This window comes from Eptatretus burgeri, chromosome 4 (assembly GCF_056783735.1).
Source record: "Eptatretus burgeri isolate ZD-2024b chromosome 4, Ebu_testis_v1, whole genome shotgun sequence".
NCBI classification, from domain to species: Eukaryota; Metazoa; Chordata; class Myxini; order Myxiniformes; family Myxinidae; genus Eptatretus; species Eptatretus burgeri.
Window position 1 is genome coordinate 5,995,373 of NC_140964.1, and position 12,823 is coordinate 6,008,195.

Sequence of the window (12,823 nt, forward strand, 5' to 3'; positions counted from 1 at the left end):
TGACTATAACCCTAGGAGGAGTAGCATTTGGTGCGGAGGCACCTCCAGCTCTCACATATTATCAATTTTTGTACTAATTGACCTTTGACCCCTGACCTAAGCAATATCGGTCAATATGTCCTGAGGCAAAGTTGTAGCACTCATTGCATGCTATGAACCTGCAAAGTTTCATTCGGATCGATGCACTCACCTGGTCGCTAGGGGACCTTCAATTTTCGCCAATTTTCGGGCATACCCCATTTGTAGGGAGCGCTGTGGGTAAACTATTCCATATATCACAAAAAAACGGAATATATTTGGTAGAGCATCACCTGTAGATGATGCATGCCAAATTTCATAAGCCTACGTGGGATAATGGTTTCGGAATTGATTTCGCGTGAACGGTACTGATTTTGAAGGTTTTTCGGCTGTTGCTAGGGAACCAAAGCGTCCCTAGCAACCATCACAATTTCCAAAGCACTTGGTCATAAGATGTACCTACCACCCGAGTTTGGTCAAAATCGGCCCACGTTTACGACCAATTATGCTGATGACAAACAAACAAACAAACAGACAATTACTGACAATAAGGGTCACCTATTTTGGCGACCCAACAGACCAGACCAACCAAAAAACTTGTGAATCTTTGATTTTGCAACTAACAAACAAACAAATGCACGGATTCACTTTTATAGTATAGATAAATTCCTTCTGCTCCTCCTTAATAGGATTCCTTTTTTCACTGCTCAACCACCCTGCCCTCTTTCTGCTTCTAGTTTTACACCTCATTGGAATGTACTTACTCTGCACTCTACACTTTTGCTCCTTGACGGTTTCCCATGAATCTGATGCTGATTGTCCTATTGTTAGCTTCTCCCAATCTACATCACCCAACTCTCTCCTCATACCCTCAAGGTTTGCCTTCCTGAAATCTAATAGCTTTATTCTACTATCCTGAACTCTGAACAGAATCTTTGCACACACAATGTTATGGTCACTTGATCTTAAATGCTCCCCGACCTCCATCTCCTCCACCATATTGGGATCGTTACTTAAAACAAATCAAATGGAAGGCCAAGATGGAACTCAAAGTGGTAAAGAGCAAATATGGAGTCATCAGGAGGAACCTCGATAGGATTTGGGTTTCAGCCGCTTATCCACAACCCTAAACCCCATCCAGGCGCAGCCAAATGAGCCTAACACAAAACTTTCTGCAAAAATTCACTTCTCCTTGGAGAGATAGATAACAAAAATGAGGTCTAACACTGCACTCCCCCTCGTGGGCTTATCTCCAAAGTGGGTGAAAAGGCAATGCTGGACTAAATCTTTGAAATTCTCATCCACACTGCCCTTTCTCTGTTCTTGGACCCAATCTATCCCTGGCAAGTTAAAATCACCCATAATCAATGCTCTTCCCTTAAAACATGCCCTTTTGAATTATTTATGTACTTCCTCTTCCTCCTCTTCCTTCACACCCAGAGCCCTATAAAAGCAATCTACCAGTGTCTTACTGTTTTTACAATCTCTCATCTCTACCCATACAGAATCCTCCGCATTAATTCTCTCATTACCCCTTTCTCTTGATGCAATGCTGTCTTTTACTCAGATTGTTACAACTCCTATTTTCTCCTTCCCATCACATTGATACACCTTGCAGCCTTCTAACCCTGTTCTCCAATACTACTACTCATTCAATCATGTCTGGCTTACTGCAACTATATCGTACTCCTCGCTATCTCCTTTGGTCTCAAGTTCTTCCATTTCATGGAGTACGGTCTTACTCTATATAGAGGGATGATACTGGAAAAAAATGGCTGCCCATTCAAATGTGCACAAAATGATAAGCTTATAAACTACTACAGAGTGGAGTGTAGTCATAAGTATTTAAAAGCTATACCTTTTATTCTCGAGCGTTTTCTGAACGACCGACACTTAAAAAGACGCCAGAATACATCGCTAAAGTACCACAATTTGAGAGAGCAAAAAGCCAATTTCTGTTTTTACTTATTCTTCTCTAGTTTTTCCCCCATCTCAAAATAATGTAAAACTGCAGCCCAACCTTCCTCAATAACTCCTGAAGCTATGATGGTGATTCCAACGCGAGGAAGTTACTTTGTCTCTGGGCTAGTGCACGCAACCCAAAGTTTAAAAATGCATTGTTATGGCCACGGGTACCGAGTGTATTATGAGGGGGTTAATCCTCGTTTCTCCGTCAAAAAATCGGACATGAGCTGATGGGCACAAGGCGAAGGCTTGCGGTGTTGTCATCCAGGTCACCCTGCTTCGATGCAGCGAGCAATACCTTTTTCATTGTAAGATATTCCTTTTATCAAAATGTAGGTCAAAAGACTATCGGGAAAAGGGAAACATTACTGACAGCCAATTTGACTATCGTACAAAAATTAAATTTATCAAGTATAAACAACAATTCAACAAGTGAATATAATTATTTTTCTTCCACATTTTATAGGCGACCAGTGTGGGTGGAGCCTCAAGCAGACTTCAGCCAAATCCAGCTTGCCGATTGGTGCATCGATGCACGTGACCTGCAATCGTCCATTCTCATGGTCATTCTCTCCTGACCATCGAACGAGATGCAACTCCCAATTAACACAGGCCTGGCTTACGACGCCATGTTTGGGGCTCTGAACGAATGAATGCCGTTTGGCAGAACAACTGAGCGAAAACGTGAAGCGCTCACAAAACGTCAACAGGCAATCACGTCTTTGTTCAGCCCAATACGAACAAGAGCCAGTTGGCGTTGTCGTGGCAGTTTTGGCCACCTCAAGACAGAAAAATCTTCAGTTCAATTTAAGCTGTTTATTCAGTAGTAAAGATCAGACAGACTCGAGCGATGAAGCCAAGCCTGGAGCAGTGTCTCAAGCAAAAATTTAACGATACATCGTGTATTACGAGTATATATATATGTGATCCCCCCATGGCGTGTTTAATACATAGAAAGAAATTAACTGAAGAGAGAGGCTTCTTGGAGAAACAACAGATGGAACTTTGTCGGGTTAAAAATGACAAACGCAGGATGAAAAATGGTCTGTTATCGGAGTTTGCTTATTGCCCCGGTGAAAGAGTATTTCATTCCTTGCTGCTGGCCCAGATGGCCAGCAGACAGATCAGGTTTTTACGACTGCCGAGGAATGCGTGTATTCTGCCTCCTACTAGCTTTCCCAGCATATATTTATTTAATTGTTTCTCAAAGCACTAACTGAAGCTTATTGGCATTTTACCTCATATTCAATTAACAATTCAATTTCCCACAAATCCCTCGTTTTGTTCATACAAAACAGCACCGGGGTTTGTTCATGCAGAACAATATCAGGGTTTGTTCTGTAAGGACAAACCTAGAAAAAATTAATTTTGTCGTCGGCAAGTGGCAGGCCCATTTCCACTGTGTCGCCCAGATTTATGCTCTGTGGTGGGTCGACACCCTAGCGAGTGGATGCAACCCTCGGGAGCCACCACCTCTCCGTGCTGTCTCGTTCCACAGAGTTTGGGCACCCAGGCGATTTTTGGAAGGAAAGAACCCTGTGCACACCGAACATATACATCCAATAGGCAATGGCCTTTTTCAATATACTAATCAGCTTTTATTTGAGCAAGCCGCTCAAATTCCTTTTCCCCTTCAGTTTTTAAGATATCCTTATTATCCCATGTCCCTTCGTCACAATCATCCATCTGTTTTTGGTTCTTCAGCAACAATTGTTGAATTCTTTCAAAAGGGCTTTCATCAGTCCTAAGGGCATGAGTGTTTGCACTTTCATATTTCCCATAAAATCCCACCGACACAGTGTCTCGACTCGATTTTATTCTAGGCTCTTCATTTCCTGGGTTTTCGGGATCCTCTGGATCTTCATGGCCGCCATAGTTGCTCAGAGATGATCGGTTCAGGGAAACCATATGCACCACCATTGTTGTTACTGTGGCAAATTTTCACACACACACACACACACACACACACACACACACACACACACACACACACACACACACACACACACCGATTCGTGCTCTTATGCACACCATGATGACAACAATTGCGACGAATATCATGAGTTAAATGAGCAATATGTGGAATATCCAGGTTCCCCATCCACCGAACATCATTTCCACTCCGATCCGAACCCCCCTTCCTTTAAATAGTCACGGTACTTTTCAGCTACCTTCGTAACGTGTTTTACCACATCATGGATATGTACCGTTTGACACTACTTTAGCATATGTCCCATTTATGCCATGCTGGTTAAGTGCCATGTAATTATGACACCATCTGGCTCCGCAATAATCGATTTCCTCAAATTGGATCACCGCTAACAGCAGTCCTGTTCGTGAAGAGTGTGGGAAGTGGGCACATACCCAACACTTCGCCATATTTTCCTTCATTGCGTATTTGTGCGACAGGGTCAAAAAGGTGTTTATGCCATACACGGCTTTCTCATGCAATTGGTCCCGATGTTTACCTTCTGCCCTGCACACACTGCTACAACCCATTCCTTGTTTCCGCTGCTCGAGACCTACCAAACATTCTGCTCTCCATGGCATTTCCATAATGCCCTCACTCTCTGTTATCATCCATATTATCACCATTATGCACGAGCAAATCAGTAGCACTGCTCCATATGTCATGAACCCCCAGTAACGTTCTTCCCATTTGCGGGTTTCCTTTATTCTCTTTATGACTTCCTGTATGCTCTCTTACAATGAGATGCACGAGTCCTTGATGGCTTACCTTCTCACTTGACAGCCAGCTGTGTCGGTAACCAATAATACCTGGTGGGGTCCAGTCAAATGCACCCTCAGTGCGCTCTTCTGCTTGAGCACCTTGATGTGCACCCAGTCACCAGACTGGATGCCGTGGTGTTCCTCCGCAGCTGGTGTGGAAGCAATTTTAGCCACCTCAAGACAGAAAAATTTTAGTTCAATACAAGCTGTTTATTCCGTGATATAAAAGACACTCTTGTGCACAGGAGGAAAGTTTCGACTCTCAATGATGTTGTGAGCTGAAGACTTAAGACAACATAGAATATATATATATATATATATATATATATATATATATATATATACATATATATATATATATACATACATACATACATACATACATACATACATACATACATACATACATACATACATCAGATGGAACTTTGAGGACTTCAAATTTGCTACATAGTGGGGTTTTGGCTTGTTTTGGAGTTTGTTTACAGCCTCGGGAAGGGGTGTGGGGGGGGGGGGGGGGAGAAGATAGGAGAGAGTCATGTTTTGCCCTGCTGACTAAGATGGTCACCGGATAGATAAAGCTTTACAAGGTTGTTTACGACTAAATCAAATAAATGTGTGTATTCTGCTCTTTACGAGCTTTCTCAGCATGTATATTTATTAAATTATTTCTCAAAAGCACTAAACGAAGTTAATTTTGCATTTTTACATTATTATAAATTCAATTAATAGTCCAGTTTCCAAGGTTCCCCGCTTTGTTCATACAGAACAACCTAAGGGTTTGTTCTGAAAGGACAAACCTACTGAAAATCTCAATTTGTCATTGGCTAGCGGCAGGCTCGTTTCCTCCGCGTTACTGAGACTTGCGCTCTGTTATGGGTTAACACCCAAGCAAGTGGATGCAACCCCTGGGGGCCACCACCTACCCATGCCCACAGAGTTGGGGCACCCAGGCGATTTTGGAAGGAAAGAACCCTGTGCACACCGAACATATACATCCAATCTGCAATTGCCTTTTTCAATTCTACTAATCAGATTTAATTTGAGCAATCTGCTCAAATTATTTTTCCCCTGAAGTTTAAAAAGTATATCTATTATTCCACATCTCTTCATGACAATCATCCATCTGCTTTTGGGTCTTTGGCTACAATTGTTGAATTCTTTCAAAAGGGTTTTTGTCAGTCCCAAAGGCACGAGTGTCTGTACTTTCATATTTTCCCATAAAATACCACCGACATGGTGTCTCGACTAAATTTTATACTAGGTTGTTCATTTTCTGGGTTATCTGGATCTTCAGGGTAGCCAGAGATGGTTGGTCCAGGGAAACTTCAAACACTACCATTGTTGTGACTGTGGCAAATTTTCTCACACACACACACACCGATCATTACTTTTATGCATGCTATGATGACAACAATAGCGATGAATATCAAAAGTTCAACGAACAAATATGTGGAGTATCTGTGTTCCCCATCCACCAAACATCTTTTCCAACCATGAACCGAACCCTCGTTCCTTAAAATAGTCATGGTACTCTGCAGCTACCTTCCTTACGTGTTGTACCACGTCATGGATATGTACCTTTTAATGATGCCTGGGGTTCCACGAGATTATTCATTCGTATCCTTATATCTATCTTTGTCCCAGTAATTTGTCCCTCAATGGTTACTTTTTCTTTCCCATAGTATTGGCATGTTGAGTTACCCAAGTAAGGTCCATTTCCTTTTCTACTTACGTAGCAAACTATTCCCACATCTCTATTTATCACCTCAAATTGCAGTGGGTATTTCTCCAATCCTTTCCCCTTCGATAGTGAGGCAAAATCTGTCCTATATCGGGGAGTGTGGTCATCTTTTTCCCTTGTATATAAGAAGTTACGTTTCACCCGATACTTCGGATAGTACCATTGCCAATAGTCAGTACATTTGTATCCCCCCTTTTCCCAGTTACTTGTTATCTCTCGTACTCTTGCCCTTTCTTCCCCTACTTTCCCTTCTATTCTAGATAGGACTGGGTTAGCCTGTCTTTGAACCAGGTACATATATATATATATATATATATATATATATATATATATATATATATATATATATATATATATATATATATATATATATATATATATATTCCCCTGAAAATGGGACTGCCGAGAGGGGCAGTCCATGCTTGGCTGAGTGGGGTAGCTGTGATCAAACCCAACACTTGCTGTTGTTCATAATTTTCACATGTTGTAAAGATATTGCTAAAAAGGTGTTCAGTGGATGTCCAGTTATCCCTTCATGTAACACTATGTCTCATTTCAGGCGTACAGTGCCTACGTCCCCTGCATCCCGTGTGGCATGGGGTGCATAATTGTATGGAAAGGTCATATAGGTGTTTGTCCCATACACGCCTTTCTCATGCAATTGGTCCCGATGTTTACCTTCTTTTGCCTGTCGTACTCCGTCACGACCCATTCATTGTTTTCCTTGCTCTCTACCTACCAAACATTCTGCTCTCCATGGCATTTCCATAATGCTCTCACTGTCTGTTATCAACCATATTATCACAATTATGCATGTGCTAATCAAGAGCACTGCTGCATATGTCATGAACCCCCGGTAACGTTCTTCCCACTTGCAGATTTCTTTTATTTCTCTTTGCAACTTCCTGAATGATTTTTTCATTGAGATGCGTGAATCCATGATTGGCTTACCTTTGCACTTGACAGCTGTGTTGGTGTCCAATAATACCAGATGGGGTCCAGTCCAACGTGCCTTCAGTGCGTTTTTCCGCTTAAACACCTTGATGTACACTCAGTCTCCGGGCTGGATGCTGTGGTGTTCCTCTGCAGCTGGTCTGGTAGTGCTTATTTGACCTGCGAGTCAAATTCTTTGACAACCTTTGTTAAGGCAGCACAAACGTTACTCATTGTTTTGTCCATCATGTATGTGTCCATATGTTTTATAGACACTTTACCAACATTATAACCAGGTGTTGGCTTAGCGGTTTGAGAGGTGGCTTGGGATCCGAGAGTCCTGAGCTCATGTCCCGTTGGCCACTGAACCAACACCAGGGGGTGACTCAGTCTGTCACTCCTCCAAGGCTGGCAAAATGAACACCAGTACACTGGCAATAGGAGCACCGCATCAGCGGCACAGCCACGCCCCAATCAACAATGCAACCAGCAGTCAAAAAGGCAGCACACCCCACCAACATTTTGGTGTTGACAATACACACAGCTTTTACAAAAAATTTCTGCCACAACTGCAAATCCTGGAGTGTGCCATGTTCGTAGCACCTTCTTCTACATCCCCCTTTTGCTCATATAGCCACTTCCATCAGTCAAACGAGCAAACCATGGTAAAAGCATCTTTGGGGCAACCACTTTACCCTCCTTCGAGACCCAAAGTTTTGTTTTTGTGTTATGACAGCAATCTATTTTCTCCCACTTCGCTCTTTCACCTCAGTTGCCTCCTGTAGTGGTGCAATGTCTCCAGTAGTTGGCACCCTTTCCTCATTTTCTCTGGCATATTTACTATTTGTTGTGATTTTGCTGCTAAATCAGCGAAAGCATTTCCTTTTGAGACCATATCTCTTTGTCTTGTATGTGCTCAGCATTTCACTATGGCTATTTGTTTTGGTAAGTGAATAGCTTCTAACAGTTCCACTGTCAATTTACCATTTTTGACTTGCGTACCTTGCGATGTTACTTACCCTCTTATTTTTCCAAAGTGCCCCTACATCGTGTGCCACCCTATATGCGTATCAGGAATCTGTATATATTGTTATGTTTATAGCCTCGGCTATATGGCATACTGCAGTGACCGCACATAGTTCTGTCTGTTGTGTGGAATAATGTTGAGGTAGCTTACCACTTTCCAAGATGTCACTTTCAGAGCACACTGCATATCCTGATGGTAATGACCTGTCTGCTGCTTTTGATGATGAGCCATCCACAAAGCCATCATTTCAGGGTTTTGCAGCGGGATGTCCTTTAAGTCTGTCTGGGAAGCTGCAGTTTTTGTCATTACTTCCTCGCAGTTTTGTTCCTCCCCATCATCAGCAGTTGGCAGTAAGGATGCTATGTTCAGTATCGGGCATCTTTCGATGACCATATTCTTTGCTTGAATTAACACGAAGGTCATATGTCATTGCTCTTACTGCTGATAGGTGTTGCGTTTTTGCTTTTAGCAATATAGAACTTACACAGTGTAGTACTCACAGTACTAAAGGTGATATTGTCACGATCTGACTTGTAGTTTGTACAACATATGAGGCAGCAGCTACTGCCCGCAAACATGGTGAAAATCCTTGCACCACAGGGTCTAGTTTCATGCTGTAATATGCTAATGGACGCATTTTGTCACCGTGCTGCTGTGTTGGTACTGCTTGTGCAAATCCACCACTCTCATGGGTATATAAATAAAACGTCTAGTCATAATAATCAGACAAACCCTAGGCTGGTGTCATTGTCAGAGCTGTTTTGACCTTGCCAAAGTTTTCTTCTGCCTGTTGTGTCCACTCCATCGGCTCCGGTGCTTTGTTCAGCATCATGTCTAACAGTGGTCTAACCAGTCCTGCATAATCAGGTACCATTCATCCATCCATTGGGACCATACTCTATGCAGAGCGTTTGGTGCTGCCTAAGCAGTCCCCTTGGCTATTGGACACAATCATGGACGGGTTGCCACTCCCACACAGATCAGGTACCCATTGTCTACAATATCCAGCCATCTCCAAGAAACATCTAATTTCTTTCTTTGTTTTTGGTTTTGGAATGTTCAGAATAGCCTGCACCCTGTCATTTGACAATCTTCTCGAGGTTCCACTCAATACATGCCTGAGGTATGTTACCTGGGTTTTGCACAGTTGTAATTTGGCCTTTGGTACTTTATGGCCTTTGGCAGCGACCGCTCTTAAAAGGGTTAAGGTGTCTTTTTGCAATTATCCTCTGATGTTGAGCAAATCAGCAAATCATCCACATACTGTACCAAGGTAGACCCTTCAGTAAATACTATGTACCCAGCTTCTTTACAGGCAAGATTGGTGTGTTGCACTCGCTGGTACCATCCCTTCGTTCACTTCCATGCGATATAAATTTTGACCCTGTATCAGACATGCATACTGTCTCGACAAACCCTTTACTCATGTGATCATTGGTCCAATCTCCTTCTCTCTGTTTCCCTTTTTGTGACAATTAATGTAATATGCGGTGTTATATTCAACGGTAAGTCGCATAGTTGTTGTGTAAATTTCACCTCCAACCAAATTCCCTCTCTACACATCCAAAGATGAAGTTTTGATATTGAATTCTATACCAAGCACATTTTGTACTTCATTTGCATAATTCACATCATCTCCCGAAACATCATAGTATGCTGTACAGTGTCGGGGTTCAGTCCATTCTGCCATATTTTCCCCCATATTTTCATCGTGAGGCTCCAACCAACGTCATACATCGGGAATTGTTTTTAACTCTGCCAAATTCTGCTCAGTTGTCTCTTGGACATTTCTATCAAAAATGAAACATTTTCCCATTCACCTTCAGATTTAAGGTTTGCTCATCTGAAGGGGTCGCTGTTAATAGTGATGATGTTGAGGTTACCCTGCTCTCGTATTGTCAATACTGCTTTTCTTGCCATCTCACCTGCCGGTGTTCTCCCAACCGCTCTCTGTACTTGAGAATCCCTGCTCTGTCTTTGGTGATGCGGACAGTCTCTCTTTCAATGTCCAGCTTTCCCATATGTGTTATGTCCACAGCCCATAGCCATTACACACAGAAAATACTTTTTCGCCATCATGAACAATTCAAACCGTTAAACTCATTCACATTAACTCATTCAAATATGTCATGGTGACCAAATACCTTGACCCATGGTTCACAAAGTTGTCATACACACAGCTAAAACCATTTATCTCCTGACGACAATCAGAAATGCACTGGCAAACCACCTTGTGCAATCACCAGTTGCAATGTTTTTCGCCTAGCACTCTTACCTGCCGGCATTTGCTTACACACACATGCTCAAACATCCGTGTATCTGCCTGCAGTCATTCACATAATGAGCGACCTGTACCTGCATGCTCCAACATGTGGCACCCTTCACCACATCTGCATAGCTTTTACCGTCAATTTTAAATCGACCACAAATTCCTGCCACAATTGACTGCAAAAACTGAGACCTTGATGGAACCAATGGTGCTGAAACAACTCACCTATTGTTATGCTCAAAGAATTGTCGTTTTTACATGTTGATCATGAAAACTGAATTATTAATTGCATTTATAATAATGTAAAAATGCCCTTTATAACAATGTAAAAATGCAAGATTTACTTAGTTTCGTACTTTGACAAATAATTTAATAAATGTAGATGCTGAGAAAGCTAGTAAAGAGTAGAATACACACATTTCTCTGATTTAGTCATAAACAACCTTGTAAAACTTCATCTATCCGGTGACCATCTTAGTCAGCAGGGCAAAACATGACTCTCTCTCCTACCTCCCCCTCCCCACACCCCTTCCCGAGGCTGTAAACAAAACTCCAAAACAAACCAAAACCTCTCCATGTAGCGCATTTGAAGTCCACAAAGTTCCTTCTGATATCGTGATAAAACTGTATATATTGTTGTGGTTTCGCCGGTGTGTCGCCACGAGCACGACCACCAAATGGAGCAGTGGAGTCGTCTCGGCTCGATCGCCAGGAATCCAGTCGTAGCTTCCGGACAACTCCGGAACCCTGCTACGGTGCCTTAACGCACCATAAACTGTCAATATTCTGTCTGCGCGGTACAGGGTCAATCACTGAATCTCGATATACCTAATTATCCACGCAAACAGAAATACCTCGACGGAACTCATACGGAAGCGAGCCGCTTAAGCGCGCTCGTTCCACGTGCATTGCCGAGTGGTTTTATCGCCGAGTTCTGTCGGCCAGATTATCTTGTTACCCCGGCAATGGCCAGCTAATCCCTCACACACACGGCACAACCAGTCAATGGCAGAAATGGACACGACGAGCTGAGTACATTCAACAATAGGATATGTATTACAAGCAATGGGGGAATTGCTAGGGAGCACGTAAGGGAAGATTTAAACTGATTATTAGAAGACACGTATGTACAGCACGGCACTTATTCAATTAAATACTTGCCAGACTGGCGCCACAAACAGACACACGCACACCCAGACAGGATGATTGGACCCTGGGGGTCTTTATTGTGGCTCTCCAGCCGAGGAGGACAGTCCGGCTGTGAGCCAGGGGCGGCAGGCTACCTGGTCGCGAACGCACTGCTGGACGTCCCCTTCTATTGGGACTCCGGGTGGCATCGTCGAACCAGCCAGGCGGAGCCTCCAGCGATGACAGGAAAAGCTCAGTAGCCGGGGCGAGGTCGATGATAGCGAGAAGATTTCCAAAGTGGGGAGCCGGGTCGAGGTTGATGCCCAGAGCAGAGAGAGACAGAAAACCTCTCAGAAAACTGATCTTTATAGGCCCCTCCCCCGTCCAACGACCTTCTGCGCATGCGCCCTCCTCATCCCTACCATTGGACAGAAAGCATCGTGCGACTCCTTGTCCGCTCCCCATTGGACATGTGTGCGGTGTTCGGGGCGCTCCCATCCCTCTGGGCAGAGTCTCCAGCGGGAGCGTTTGGTGGCTCTGCCTACCGCTTCACCTCAGACCGCGTGCTCAATGGCGATTATCTTGGATCGGAGGCGGAGCATGGAAGACGCCTGCTCTCTGCCGATTGGCCACGGGGGAACGCCATGCCTACGCTAGACTCCGCCCACGTGTGCGCCTGCTGGCTGGCATGCAAGAAGAATGCCGCGAGCGTCATGGCGTCAGGATGGAAGTGGAGATGGCGTTGTTGTCGTTGATGTTGTTGTTGGTGGGATATTCTAATAACAATCATAGCGCATTCACATTTAATTACCCATTAGACTAGGGAAAGGGCTATCTATAAAACACGTACTTATCGAGATAACTGATAACTGATCCAGATTCGCAACACCACCCCTCCCCTTTTTACAGACTCGTCCCGAGTCGTCAAATTTTCGTGTGACCAGCATGTGCAAGTTTCCCCCTAGTACATTTTACCTACGGATCCCTGAGTGTGACATTTTGTGTATCT

The 12,823-nt window shown here is 43.5% G+C and overlaps 1 long non-coding RNA gene across 1 annotated transcript; it reads right to left on the reverse strand.

Annotated features, from left to right (window-relative positions):
• Window positions 1-1,944: 1,944 nt before the first annotated feature.
• Window positions 1,945-11,144, reverse strand: LOC147027391 (uncharacterized). The gene is made up of 3 exons (XR_015057026.1): window positions 7,409-11,144; window positions 4,721-4,862; window positions 1,945-3,911 (listed from the first exon to the last, which is right to left on the reverse strand). It is a non-coding gene; the product is annotated as an uncharacterized LOC147027391 (long non-coding RNA).
• Window positions 11,145-12,823: the final 1,679 nt, after the last annotated feature.